Source organism: Oryctolagus cuniculus, chromosome 11 (genome assembly GCF_051225735.1).
Source record: "Oryctolagus cuniculus isolate XC-2025 breed Fujian yellow rabbit chromosome 11, ASM5122573v1, whole genome shotgun sequence".
In the NCBI taxonomy this organism is placed as follows: domain Eukaryota; kingdom Metazoa; phylum Chordata; class Mammalia; order Lagomorpha; family Leporidae; genus Oryctolagus; species Oryctolagus cuniculus.
The window spans coordinates 120,414,393-120,428,329 of NC_142877.1; the positions used below are offsets into that span (position 1 = coordinate 120,414,393).

Consider the following 13,937-nt stretch of genomic DNA (forward strand, 5'->3'; position numbering starts at 1 on the left):
TCCCTGCTGTGCACACCCTGGGAGGCAGCAGCCGATGGCTCAGATAGTGGGGCTCCTGCCTCCCTCGTAGGAGGCCTGGATTGCGTTCCCAGCTCCTGAATTCAGCCAGGGCACTAGCAGATGGGCACTCGCTCTCTCTCCTCTCTCAAATGAAAAATAAAATGAAATATCACTATCATAGAGCATAACATGATTTTGGTATCTGGCAACTCATGAGACTGAAACTGACTGTTTTTTATAAAGAAAGAAAGGATCCCTGAAGAAAGCGCACGTGGGTGACTCAGGAACGCACACCCGGAGGCTGGGCGTCCGCACTCCCATCGTGCCGTCAGGAAAACCGTGACGTCGGGGGTGAAGGCAGCGCACAGCGCAAGTCTGAGCTTCCGTGGCCTCTGCTCTTGGAAGAGGATGAGCGCTCGCTCCGAGCTACCTGGAAATGCCTGACGCGCTCTCTCTCTGCTCTTGGCCCCTGCACCTCTCTCCCCAGCATTCCGTCCACTGGGTGACGCTAAACTTTCACCCGGCCGTCGCTGTGTTTCGGAGGTGCCGCAGGGATGGGAGAGGAATCTTGCGGCCTTGCTCAGGGCATTTAGAAGATGCTGCAGGTGCGGGCGCTGTGGCTCGGTGGGCAAAGCCACCGCCTGCAGTGTCGGCGTCTCATATGGGCGCTCATTTGCGTCCCAGATGTTCCTCTTCTGATCCAGCTCTCTGCTAATGCACCTGGGAAAGCAGCAGAGGTGGCCCAAATGCTTGGGCCCCTGCACCCACATAACAGACCCAAATGGAGTTCCCGGCTCCCGGCTTCAGCCTGGCCCAGCCCCGGCTTTTGTAGCCTTCTGGGGGTGTGAACCAACAGATGTAAGATCTCTCTCTTGGGCCAGCGCCGCGGCTCACTAGGCTAATCCTCCGCCTTGTGGCGCCAGCACATCGGGTTATAGTCCCGGTTGGGGCGCCGGATTCTGTCCCGGTTGCCCCTCTTCCAGGCCAGCTCTCTGCTGTGGCCCGGAAGTGCAGTGGAGGATGGCCCAAGTGCTTGGGCCCTGCACCCCATGGGAGACCAGGAGAAGCACCTGGCTCCTGCCACCGGATCAGTGCGGTGCGCAGGCCGCAGCGCGTTGGCCGCGGCGGCCATTGGAGGGTGAACCAACGGCAAAGGAGGACCTTTCTCTCTCTCTCTCTCTCTCTCTCTCTCTCTCTCTCTCTCTCTAACTCTGACTTTCAAATAGATTTCTTTACGGAAAAAAGAAGAAGCCACTGCAGCGGTGCCCCACCCCCTCCACAGCCTCGACCGCCTGGCGTATTTGTTCCGTGGCCAACAGGTGAGCCGGGGGACAGGGCTGGGAAGAGGAGAACCAGGCAGCTGCCTTCCATCACCTCCGGACGCCGACCGCCGACCAGCTCTTACTCCCTGCTCATCTGCTGGCACCGAGCTGCAGGTGGGCTGTCCTGTGCTGGGGGCAGGGTGGGACGGTGTGGTCTCAGGGTGGGACGGTGTGGTCTCAGGGTCCCACAGGGCTCAGGTCACACGGGGCTCATGAGAGGCCCCTCCCTCAAATCCCAGGTCAGGCTTTCTTAGTTTTTCAAAGACATTTATTCATTTATCTGAACGGGGGAATGGGAGAGGCGGAGAGAGGGAGGAAAGGGAGGAGGGGGAGGGAGGAGATCTCCGCTTTGCTGGTTCACTCCCACAGCGGCCGCAGCAGCTGGTGCCGGGCCAGGCTGAAGCCAGCAGCCGGAAGCGCCCCATCCCGGGTCAGTTTCCTACAAGCAAGAGTCGAGCTTGCTAAGGGCAGCGGAACATTCTGGTGCCTTCTCCTGGCCTGGGCTCCAGACCGGCTCCATTCCACTGCAGAAGTGCGGATGTTTCCAGCCTGAACCTGCAGGTCCCCGGCTGCTTCCAGCAAGACAGGACACCCGTTAACCGGCACAGCAGGTCATTTCCAATCTCGTCTGGGTCAGGTGAGACCCGCAAGGCTGGGGAGGCTGCCCTACAGGCCCGCGTGCTCACCCCCCCATGCTCACCCCCGCGTGCTTACCCCCTGTGTGCTCACCTGCCACATGCTCCCCCGCCACGTGCTCACCTGCCACGTGCTCACCCGCCACATGCTCACCCCCGCGTGCTCACCCCCACATGCTCACCCCCGCGTGCTCACCCCCATGTGCTCACCCCACATGCTCACCCGCCATATGCTCACCCCCGTGTGCTCACCCCCACGTGCTCACCCCCGCGTGCTCACCCGCCTCGTGCTCACCCCCACGTGCTCACCCCCGCGTGCTCACCCCCACGTGCTCACCCCCGCGTGCTCACCCCTGTGTGCTCACCCCCGCGTGCTCCCCCCCCGCGTGCTCACCCCCACGTGCTCACCCCCGCGTGCTCACCCCCATGTGCTCACCCCACATGCTCACCCGCCATATGCTCACCCCCGTGTGCTCACCCCCACGTGCTCACCCCCACGTGCTCACCCCTGCGTGCTCACCCCCACGTGCTCACCCCCGCGTGCTCCCCCCTGCGTGCTCACCCCCACGTGCTTACCCCTGCGTGCTCACCTGCCACATGCTCACCTGCCACATGCTCACCCGCCACGTGCTCACCCCCATGTGCTCACCCCACATGCTCACCCCCGCGTGCTCACCCCCGTGTGCTCACCCGCCACGTGCTCACCCCCATGTGCTCACCCCCGCGTGCTCACCCCTGCGTGCTCACCCCCGCGTGCTCCCCCCTGCGTGCTCACCCCCACGTGCTTACCCCTGCGTGCTCACCTGCCACATGCTCACCTGCCACATGCTCACCCGCCACGTGCTCACCCCCATGTGCTCACCCCACATGCTCACCCCCGCGTGCTCACCCCCGTGTGCTCACCCGCCACGTGCTCACCCCCATGTGCTCACCCCTGCGTGCTCACCCCTGCGTGCTCACCCCCATGTGCTCACCCCACATGCTCACCCGCCATATGCTCACCCCCGTGTGCTCACCCCCACGTGCTCACCCCCGCGTGCTCACCCCTGCGTGCTCACCCCCACGTGCTCACCCCCGCGTGCTCCCCCCTGCGTGCTCACCCCCGCGTGCTTACCCCTGCGTGCTCACCTGCCACATGCTCACCCGCCACGTGCTCACCCCCATGTGCTCCCCCTCACGTGCTCACCCCCGCGTGCTCACCCCCACGTGCTCACCCCCATGTGCTCCCCCTCACGTGCTCACCCCCGCGTGCTCACCCGCCACGTGCTCACCCGCCACGTGCTCACCCCCGCGTGCTCACCCCCATGTGCTCCCCCCACGTGCTCACCCCCATGTGCTCCCCCCACGTGCTCACCCCCATGTGCTCACCCCCGTGTGCTCCCCCCCGCGTGCTCACCTGCCACGTGTTCACCCCCACGTGTTCACCCCCATGTGCTCACCTGCCACGTGCTCCCCCCCGCGTGCTCACCCCCGCGTGCTCACCCCCTGTGTGCTCCCCCCGCGTGCTCCCCCCCGTGTGCTCACCCGCCATGTGCTCACCCCCACGTGCTCACCCGCCATGTGCTCACCCCCGCGTGCTCACCCCCGTGTGCTCACCCCCTGTGTGCTCCCCGCCGCGTGCTCACCCCCGGCTGCGGGCGCATCTCTGACGGTGAGTTCTGCCTGGTCTCTCCCCCTGCGGGAGAGGTGCAGGGGAGCGGCCAGCAGAGCCTCGGCACTGGCGGGTGCTTGATCCCATCAAGTGGGAAGACCAGGGTTAGTTCGGGGGTCTACAGTTTGCTGCGGAACAATGTCCTCTCCCCGCCCTGTGCACCTGCCTGGCCTTGCTCAACCTCTCTGTGCCTGGGAAGCTGCTCGCAGCCCCTTTGGACTGTGTGTACCCCTCTCCTGCGCCCCTCTCTCACGGGACCCCCTGCATCACAGCCTGGAGTTCCTGTCCCGGTGGACCAAGGCCAGAGCTGCCTGCTAGTGTGCCTGGGTGAGCTGGCCTCCTCAGTGGCACGGCCCCAGCCAGGAGCGGTGACATTCCCGAAGCTTTCAAAGCCGCAGCGAGAACAAGTCAAGCTTTCTGCCTGTCAGTAAGAAGCCACTGGCATCCGGGAGTCTGTGCGTGTGTGCATGCACACGCGTGTGAGCTGACGTGCCACACGGGGGCGAAAGCGGTGTCAACTGGTTAGGGCCAGAGGCACTGCTGGGGAGGAAGGCGGTGGACTGGGCGTTGATAGAGCGGGTGGGCTGGGTGTTGATAGAGCGGGTGGGCTGGGTGTTGATACAGCGGGTGGGCTGGGTGTTGATACAGCGGGTGTTTCAGATGTCAGCTCTCAGTGGTAATGGGAGGGAAGGGAAGAAGAAAAATGGCCCCTCGAGAAGACATCGCTTCGTCATCTCCCTTTGGCAAACACGGGGGAAGCGAGCGAGGCCGGGCCCCCCAAGTGCTCTTCAGCTCCCAGAGAGATGGGGCTCGGGCTGATGTCGGGGTTGCCGAGGAAACGCCGCCTGCCCACGAGTGGCAGAGCAAACAGGCATGTGAGACCGCGCTAATATCATTCCTGAGAATAACCGGGGGCGCACACAGTCCTCCTTTATTCAAGCCCTCGAAAGTTTTCTCTCTTGCAAGGCAAACACTCGGAGGCCACTTGGGAGCCCCGTGAGCCCGACTCGGGCGGTGGAGTGGGGCTCGCTCTGACGCTAATGGATCAAAGACGGCGGGGAACCGGGCGGGAGAAGTGCACGGCGTGGTTTTTTCTTTTTATTTCTTTCTTTCTTTTTTTTTAAATTGATGGCTGTGGTTTTTGTAGAGAATGGAAAACGCATTAAGGGTAGTTTGGCTTAAATCGAAGTGCATTTTGGGTTGACAAACAGATCTGAGGGAGGCACACCCACATCACTGACCCTCGGTCAGGGGTCCCCACATAGGGCTCCTACCTGTGAGAAGTGCCAGCTGCAGGTGTGGCCAGGGCGCAGGGAGCCATGGGCGGGCAGCCAGCCAGGGAGGGACACAGACCGAGGAGGCCGCGGCCACCACCTCCGGGAGGGGCCAGCTGCCTATTGTGCCGGGCTGGCCAGCGTGGGGTCTGGTGGCTGCCAGCCTGGGGGTCCCTGTGGAGGTTAGCGAGAGGTAGACTGTCCCCTGGGATTCCCCATCGCCCCGTGAACTCCCCATTCCCAGGAACCCTGTCACTGCTGCCACCTTCCCTCCTCCCCACCCCCGCTGGAATGGCCATCACTGTCACCCAGCGGTGACCGGGACTCACCCTACCCCACACCGGGGACCATCAGCGTCCCGAGCGTGGCCTGGTGTGCATCGCCAGCACTGAGGCCAGTCGGACGGCAGCGTGGTGGCAGCCTGGCTGTCGCCCAGCCCTTGCTCCAGGTCGTGGGCACCCCCGGGCCTGCAGAGAACCCCTTCACTTAGGCTGTGCGGGACGAACCCTCGGTCTCACGCCATCACAGTCCCTTTCCTCCAGGCAGCTACTCAGAGCCTTGGGGCGGGGGCGGTGCCGCGGTGAGGGTACCAAGCTCTGTCCCTGCCCTCAGGGTCCATCAGCAGCGTGGACCCTCAGCCCTGTGGTCCCCAGAAGTGCTGGGCCAGGGTCGTCCTCAGGGGAGAGTGGAGGAAGGGGCCCTGGAAGAGTTCCTGTGCTCCAGAGAGAGGACAATGGTGCAGAGCCTCCCGCCTCATCACAGGGGCTCCTGCACCCCTCACTGCCCCTTTGACAGCACAGGGCTTGGGGCGTGGGGGTCCATGGGCTCAGCCGGGCACTTTGTATCCGTGGCAACTACATGCTCACACCTGCCGAGAACTAGAGACTGGGTGGGTGTTTGGCAGTGGTTAGGACACCATGTGGCACAGCTGCATCCCACACTGCATCCCCGTCTTTCTGTGTCTATCGCTTGCTTGCTCTCTGCCTCTCAAATTTTTTTAAAGACTTATTTATTTATTTGAGAGGCAGGGTTACAGACAGAGAGAAGGAGAGAGAGAGAGAGAGGGAGAGAGAGAGGTCTTCCATCTGCTGGTTCACTCCCCAAATGGCTGCAATGGCTGGAGCTGCGCTGATCCGAAGCCAGGAGCCAGGAGCTTCTTCTGGGTCTCCCACGTGGGTGCAGGGGCGTGAGCACGTGGGCCATCTTCCACTGCTTTCCCAGGCCATCAGGAGTGGAAGAGGAGCAGCCAGGACTCGAAGCGGCGCCCGTAGGGGATGCCGGCGTTGCAGGTGCAGGCTTAGCCCACTACGCACAGCCGGGCCCCTGCCTCTCAAATTTAAAAAAATCAAAACCCAGGGCTCCCTGTCACTCTGAACCCCCTTGTGGAAGGAAGGGGGTCTCCCTTGAATGAAACCCGTCTTCCGGCCTGAGGCCGGCTGCTTGCACGGTGCTGCTCATGAGGGGAACGGAGCAGGCTGGGTTCTTCCGCGGAGAGCGAGGACTCTCCCGGCAGGGAGGCTGCAGGTCTCAGAGGGGGAGTGGGTGTGTGATGGGGTGGGGGGGGGGTAGGCCGAGGCAAGGGCACAGAGCTTTCTGTGCAGAGGGGCCCACAACCCCACCCCACCCCCACCTCCTGTGCCCGCCACTCTGAGCCCTGTCGACAGCTCCCGGATTCCTCCCACAGGGCCCGAGTCCTCACACGACATGAAGGGGCTCGTTTCATATCAGAAGGCTGAGTTCTAGCTGACAAATTGGACAGGTTCCCTACGGCACGGGTTCCTAAGAGCTGTCATCCGGCTGGGATGTGATTTATGACATGTTCCTCGCTGCCAGACACTCCTGCTCCCAGGAATGAAGACCCGGCTCAGAAGCGGGGGACTGCTCAGCGCCTTCACCTCGCACAAGTCTGGTGTCGCGAGGGACACACGTGCAGAGTGGCGGGCCGCCGGCTGCACGCGCTCCATTTCAGGAAGCGTTGGCCACACTTTGAGCAGCCGAGCCCTCGGAATTCAGGACGGGGCATGCGCTGCCCACATTTACCCTAGAAATTTCTACGCTAGAAGCAGGCGTTGTGGCACAGCAGGTGAAGCCCACGTCAGAGCCCTGGTTCGAATCCCGGCTGCTCCGCTTCCGGTCCTGCTCCCTGCTGATGTGCCCGAGAGAGTGGCGGACGATGGCTCCTGCCACTCATGTGAGAGACCTACATGGAGTTCAGGCTCCTGGCTTTGCCCCAGCCCGCTGATGCGATCTGGGACATGAGCCAGCAAATGCAAAATTCTCGTGTGTGTGTGTGTGTGCGTGCGTGCGCACGTGCCACTCTGCTTTTCAAATAAATAAAAATGAATCTTTAAAAACAGAATTCCATACTTCTGCGACACCGTCTCCTGGCCTCTGCTCGCATGCGGGGCCATCGCCGCCACAGCTCCGCCAGTGTTCCCCGCAGAGCCTCTGCGACACCCGCCCGTGCAGACAGCAGGTGCAGACGCCTGACTGAGAAGAGGTCCGAGTGAAACTTGCAGACTCACTCTGGCCGAGATAAGCAGAGGGGCCCGAAGCTGCCTGAGTGGCGGAGACAGATCGGATCCCCGGATCTGATTGCGTGGCAGAAGTGGAGCGGCTAATTTTCCAACCGTGTCTCCATATCATGAAACTTCCTAAAAATCTTCAAGGGGTAACCTGAGCTTGTAAAAAATGACCCCGAATGTCAACAGGACAAAGCTTCCCTCGCACGATATAATTAGGGGGGCTGGAGCGGGCCTCCCCGTCTCACCTGACACCCGACAAGCATCGGGTCCCTTTGTTCCGTCTGCTCCGGAGGGCTTGAGCAAGGCTTTGGCATCTCTCTGTTGAGACGCGTGGCTGAAAAAAAGCATATTTCTGTCATAGTCGTCATTTAGACTGGAATCCGTCCCGGCAGAATGCTCCTTGTGACGGCGCTTCTGTGTGCGTGAAGTCACACAAGACAGGGTGGGGGAGGGCAGGCTTCTATTTCACCTGCACTCCCAGAGCTTTGCCCAGACACATGGGGGGCTCGGGCAGGCGTTGGGCTCCCCGGGCTGGCCAGGGCTGCTGCTCGGAGATCTCGCCAAGGAAGTGCGTCCACAGGGGAGACCGGGGACCTGGAGAGAGCCGGGTGTCCCAGCTTCAGCACTGGACTCTTGCGTCCAGGTGGTGGGGGCGGGGCTGTCCTGTGTCCCGGGCCGGTGGCGGCAGCAGCCACTTCCGCCTAAGGGCTTCCGACACCGCCAAGGACTCCGCTCCGATGAGCACCAGTGCTGTGAAAGCGAAGGAAGCTGGACGCAACCTAGCGCGAGACGGCGGCTCACGGGAGCTGCTCGGAGATACAGCCTTAGATGGCATCGCTTCAGAAAGCCACCAAGGACCGAGGGGCAGACGCACAGAGAAGTCGATTGCAAACAATGTATTTGTTTTGTTTATTCGAAAGGCAGAGAGGCAGAGACCTCGTCCACCCGCTGGTTCACTCCCCACAACAGCTAGGGCCGGGCCAGGCCAAAGCCAGGAGCTGGAAACTCAGTCCAGGTCTCCCACATGAATGACAGGCACCCGCCTACCGGAGCCATCACCTGCTGTGACCCAGGGCACAGAAGCAGAGCGGGGACTCAAACCCAGGCCCTCCCAGGTCGATGCAGGCACCCCGAGCGGTGTCTGGACTGCTGCACCGAACGCTCACCAAGACGCCGATTTTAACCACGGAGCTGGGCGATCTTTCTGGAAGAACTCAGCTGCCAGTCCCTGGGCGTCTATGCTTAGGCTGCGCTGGAACCCAGGCTTGGAATCGGGGCTCTTTTCTGTGACAGACTGTTCCGTGAGTGCTCAGCGGCTGCAGAGCCGGTGCCGAACAGCCTGGCCCCCCTGGAAGAAACCCGTTAGGAATGGAGGCAGGGGTGTGTGAGGGCCACAGACCAGGGGGCCGTTAGGACAGTGGTCTTGCAGCTGGCGGCTGAGCCCGCAGGGGAATGCAGTCACCACTTTCTCCAAGCCCCTGGCACTGGGGAGAGGCCAGCGCCCGGAGGTGAGCCCCTCACCCAGGTTCTCCACCCGAGCCTGCCCGTGGCCGCGCAGGAAGCATTTCCACCGATGTCCACCAGGTGGCACTCCGCCGTCTGGAATGACTGCTTGCCGGTGGCCGACCGCGAGCTTCTGTCTGGCCGCCTGCCCTGCCTCCGGCACAGCAGCTGCACGGCCCTCGGGGGCCCGCAGTCGTGTTTTCCCGCTGCACGGCCGGACCCAGCCTCACTAAGCCTCCTCTACTCCATGCGGCCCCTTTGTGGCTCCTGGGGTGCCCCAGAGCTCAGGTGAGGCCAGCCCGGGTCTCCAGTCCCAGGCCCCCCACCGGGCCGTGGCGCTCCTCCATCCCAGACGCCCCTCAATGCCCACGTGCGCGGCGTGACTGCGCCCTTGGTCTGTGAGCCCTGCGTGTCTCCACCTGCGCATCCCCTAGGCCGCACGGCAAGGCGCTGGGAAGACTTCGATTCAACCCAGACGAGGAAAGAACTCAAAACCAACAGTGGCGCCAGTCACGGAAGCAAACACAGCACGGATCTGTGTGTCCACGCTGAGGATACCTGCGGGCTGGGTGGGGGCTGGCCTCAGGAGCCTCGGGGGGCTGTGGCAGAGGGTGGGGTGGGGGGAGAGCCCGGGGGGTGGTGAGGCATGGAGGCAGGAACAGAGACACCTGTGCAGCACCCGGTGGCTGCAGGGAGACACCCAGGAATTCCAGTGCCCGCACACTCCCCTCCCGCCCGGCTCTCTCTTGCTCCCTGCGTCTCAGCTCCTATGCAAACCTCTCTTCTCCCTGAAGCCCAGGTAGGGGGTGGGGAGGGGCCAAACCATCAACAACTGACCTTTTCCAAATTTTGTTCTGGACAGTACTGTGGCGGAAGGGGTTGCTTGTGGCATAAAAGCCACAGATACAGCAGAGGACGAGGCTGGGGGAGGCTCGGGCAGGCAGCCCCACACCTGCCCAGCTGGGGCAGGTGCAGGCGTGCAGCCCAGGCCCCCTGAGAGAGCCGTGACAGAGACGGAGGTGGGGCGGGGGGCAGGCGCAATGTTGTAGGTGCGGAGTGAACTGGTGAACTGGTGCAAGTGTGCCCTTGAGCCCTGCCCACCTGCGGTCCCACACCCTCCCTCTGTGCGCCCAGGCCACAGTCCTCCCACCCCTGTCCACCCCACCTCTCCAGTGGGGAGACCGAGGAGAGAGGCCGGGGCTGTGTAGGGTGCGCTGGTCATTTGGCTGGTGGCGCTCCAGGCTCAGTCCCATGCGGGTTCTAAGGGGTGTCACAGCACGAGCGGGGCCTCTGCCGCAGTGGGATGCCTCGGGAAGCGACCACACAGTGGTCACTGCAAAGTGTCTTCGAGTACACAATCGTGGGATCTCCCAACAGCCCTGGGGAGGAGGCACAGCAGCATCAGCAAACCCCCTTTATTTACTTATTTGACAGAATTACGGACAGTGAGAGAGAGACAGAAAGGTCTTCCTTCCATTGGTTCACTCCCCAAATGGCTGTGAAGCACGGAGCTATGCCGATCTGAAGCCTCTCCCTGGTCTCCCACGTGGGTGCAGGGGCCCAAGCACCTGGGCCATCCTCCACTGCACTCACAGACCACAGCAGAGAGCTGGACTGGAAGAGGAGCAACCGGGACTAGAACCCGGCACCCATATGGGATGCCGGCACCGCAGGTGGAGGATTAGCCTAGTGCGCCACGGCGCCGGCCCCCGCAAACCCCTTTTACAGATGAGCAAACTGAGTCTTGTGCCAGTCGGGTGGGCATGGAGCCTGTTCCACCGCCCGGTGCACAGCCGGGCAGGTACAGGAGTGCCCCACCCCCACCTCACCCCACCCACAGGTTTGGTCTCCGTGGTTTTAGTTACCTGAGGTCAACTCAAGTCTGAAAATATTTCATGGAAAATTCCAGAAATAAACAAGCGGTGAGCTGAGGAGTGCGGCCGTCTGTGCAGAGCGATGTCCCACCCACTCGTGACTCATGCCTTTGCCCAGTGCATCCGCACCGTGTGCACTGCCTGTCCGTCACAGCGCGCACTGGTGTCCCGGTTGCCCGGGCGTGGCGTCCCCGCCACCCCCTCCCCAGCGGGGGCTTTCTGAGGGCCAGCCTGAGGCCACGCAGCACTCACTTTGGTACACTGTCGTGGTCGCCCCGGGTGGCTCATCGTGTGTGTTTGTCCACCGAACCTTGCCACGGGGCCAGGCAGAGGACCAACCTGGTCCACGCGGGGCTCACGCGATCCGTGGGGGTCTCAGTGTGCCCCTGATGAGGCAGGGGTATGACTGCCCTTGTTGGCTGTTTCTCCTCCAGGCTGAGAGGCCCCTCGGCTGTCGGCAGAGCCTGGCCCCTGTGCCTGTCTGCGCCCCGCCTGGCGCCCGCACAGCCCACTCCTCGGCCTTGGCTCCTGCGCTCAGCACCGTCCCGGACAAGGCCACTGGCCCCTCGGATGGACGGCGGGAGCGCAGCCTGAGGGAAGAGGAGGAAGTGACTGACAGAGAAATTGGGGGATTGGGCAGACAATGATAGTGTGGTTGGAAAGGGCAAGGATCTGGGATAAAGAAAATAAGTTCTGTCTGAGGCAGGGCTCAAGGCCCAGACGCGTTGCCCCTGCGTGCCCGGGAGGGCGCGAGGTGCCACCCACGGCAGCCCAGGAACCTCGCGGAGGTCTGCAAAGCCCCTCCAGCGCCTCCCAGGCCCGTGACCTTCCCCTCCGCTGCCCTGTGGCTGCCCACACCCTGCGCCTGTCATCGCCCGCCCTCCAGGATCCCACTCCCTGACCACAGCTTCCGGCTGCCCGGGCTCCCAGGCCCCCGCCTGCCGCCCGCTCTGGGCTCGCGCTTTCCCAAGGCAGCGGCTCCCCCCAGCTGCCCCTCCCCAGGCCTCCTGACCACACAGGACATGTCCCAGCCCGATGCTCGGCCAGCACACTCAGCTGCTTGGCCCCTTTGGCCTTCCGCCCCTCTCATCCGGCACAGCCCGAGCCCGGGGCTCCGCGGCACCTGTCCCCTCCACCCCTGCACCAGCCTCTGCGCCCGGGGATGTGTGGGGCCCACAAAGCCGCGCTGCCTCCTCCTCTCCTGCATCTGTCGCCCGCCAGCCGGCTGTGCCTTGCAGTTCGCAAGGGGAGGGGGAGTCGGGCAGGCGCCTTGCGCTGCGTGCTCCCGGGTGCCTGCGTGCACCAGGCACGGTGCTCTGCCCGCAGATGATCTCACTTGTCCCCTTACAGATAAGGAGCCAGGCCCAGCGACACCGAGCAGCCTAAGCTGCCGCAGGGAGGCTGGGGGACGCCAAACCCGTGCCCTTGATGCAGGGCTGGGCACTGCGCTTTGTGCCCAGGACATAACCAAACCGTAAGGCAGGGAGATGGGGCCCCTGCCTACGTGAGGGTTGCGTTTTAGAAAGACAGACAGACAATAAACAAGCAAATGACTGGCTGCACTGCCTAATTACAGCCCGTGCGAGCGCCGGCCGAGGATGACGCAGAGTTCAGTGACAGGCCGGGAGGTGCATCGACGCCACCTGTCCCCACCCCCCCAGGAGGTACCTGCCCATGCGCACTCGGCCCAGCTCTGATGAGCTCCTGGCACTGCCTGGCTGAGACCGGCCGATGGGGAGGTAGTGGGACCTGCTGTGGGATCCATCCCTTATCTGGGGAGCACACAGGTCCCTGGAGGGCAAGCCAGGGCCTGGCACACAGCCTCGGGTGGGTGTCTCCTCTCATCCCGCCCCCGCAGGTAGAAGGTGGTTCTGGCCATGGGGGAGGCAGGGGAGTTGAGGGGGGTGCAGCACGCAGCTGGTGGGCGTTTCCTGGGGGGGGTGGCAATGATCTCAGGAGCTCTGTGGGGGAGTGAGGGAGCAGGACTTGGCAGCCAAAGACTGCACTTTCCTGTTTAAAATATTTATTTATTGACTTGAAAGGCAGTTACAGAGAGACAGAGAGAGGTCTTCCATCCGCTGGTTCCTCCCCAAATGGCTGCAACTGCCCAAATTGGGTCAGGCCGAAGCCCGGAGCCAGGAAGAACATCTGGTCTCCCACTTGGGTAGCAGGGCCCAGGTACCTCCCGGGAGCATTAGCAGGGAGCTGGATCGGAAGTGGAGCAGCCGGGACTCCAGCCAGTGCGCACGTGGGATGCCGGTGTGGTGGGCTGCAGCGGGTGGCGAGCCGTAGGGGTGGATGTCTGTGCTGTTGGGCCTGTGCATGGCCTCTGCCCCAGCATGTGGCCAGTTGGTGTCCGCTGAGGTTGACCTGTGTGCTGCCCTTGTTGTTGTCACAGGGACACCCCGGGGGCCCAGCGGGCGAGCCGAGACCGTGTCCCGCACTGTCCGTCCCCTTGCGTCCACTGATCTTCCTGTTCCCGGTGCTCCAGTGTTTCTTTCTTCGGGCTTCTGACCCCGCAATTTGCCGCTGCCCCCAGTCTGTCTGGACTCTAGCCCTTCCCACATAAGGCGAGTGACGCGGCCTCCGCTCCGGGCTCTGGTCCCCGAGGCTCCAACGGCCCCCTGTCCTCCAGAGCCATTCCTGAGAGGGGCTGCGGTGGTGCCACCTTGTGCTGTAGGTCACACCCACGAAACGAGTGTGGCAGAGAGCGACCTGCGCCCTGGGAATGTGCTAGATTGCATGGCAAGGAGGACTGAGGTTGTTTATCGGCAGCTCTGGAGGTGGCCGGATGCAGGCACAGTGAGAGGGCCGTGGGAGGGCCGGAGTGGGGGCTGCGCAGGGGGAAGCGGAGAAGCAGGATGGCCGGCGACAGGACACCACCCCTCAGGTCTGCGCCACGAGCCAGGGTCCGTGGGTGGCCTCTGACGCCGGAGAGGGCGAGGAGACAGCTGAGCTCTGTGTCCCAGCCAGACCTGCTTCTGTCTTTGGACCTGAGAAGACACAGTGAGACGCTAAACTCGTGTTGTTTGTTTTCACAAAAGCCGCACGTTTGGGACGACTGGTTACAGCTCCTGGAGGAAGCTCCTGGCTCCGGCCTGGCCCTGTCGGGGTCATTGTGGCCATCTGGGAGTGAACCAGCAGATGGAAGAT

General features: G+C 63.1%; 1 long non-coding RNA gene across 2 annotated transcripts; it reads left to right on the plus strand.

The window, feature by feature from the left end:
- The first annotated feature begins 435 nt into the window (after positions 1-435).
- Positions 436-7,311, plus strand: LOC149123655 (uncharacterized). 2 transcript variants are annotated; one of them, XR_016217177.1, is made up of 5 exons: positions 436-605; positions 1,227-1,436; positions 1,692-1,959; positions 3,881-4,031; positions 6,567-7,311. It is a non-coding gene; the product is annotated as an uncharacterized LOC149123655 (long non-coding RNA). The 2 variants fall into 2 exon arrangements; XR_016217176.1 differs by lacking the exon at positions 3,881-4,031 and having other exon boundaries at positions 444-605; positions 6,567-7,304.
- Positions 7,312-13,937: the final 6,626 nt, after the last annotated feature.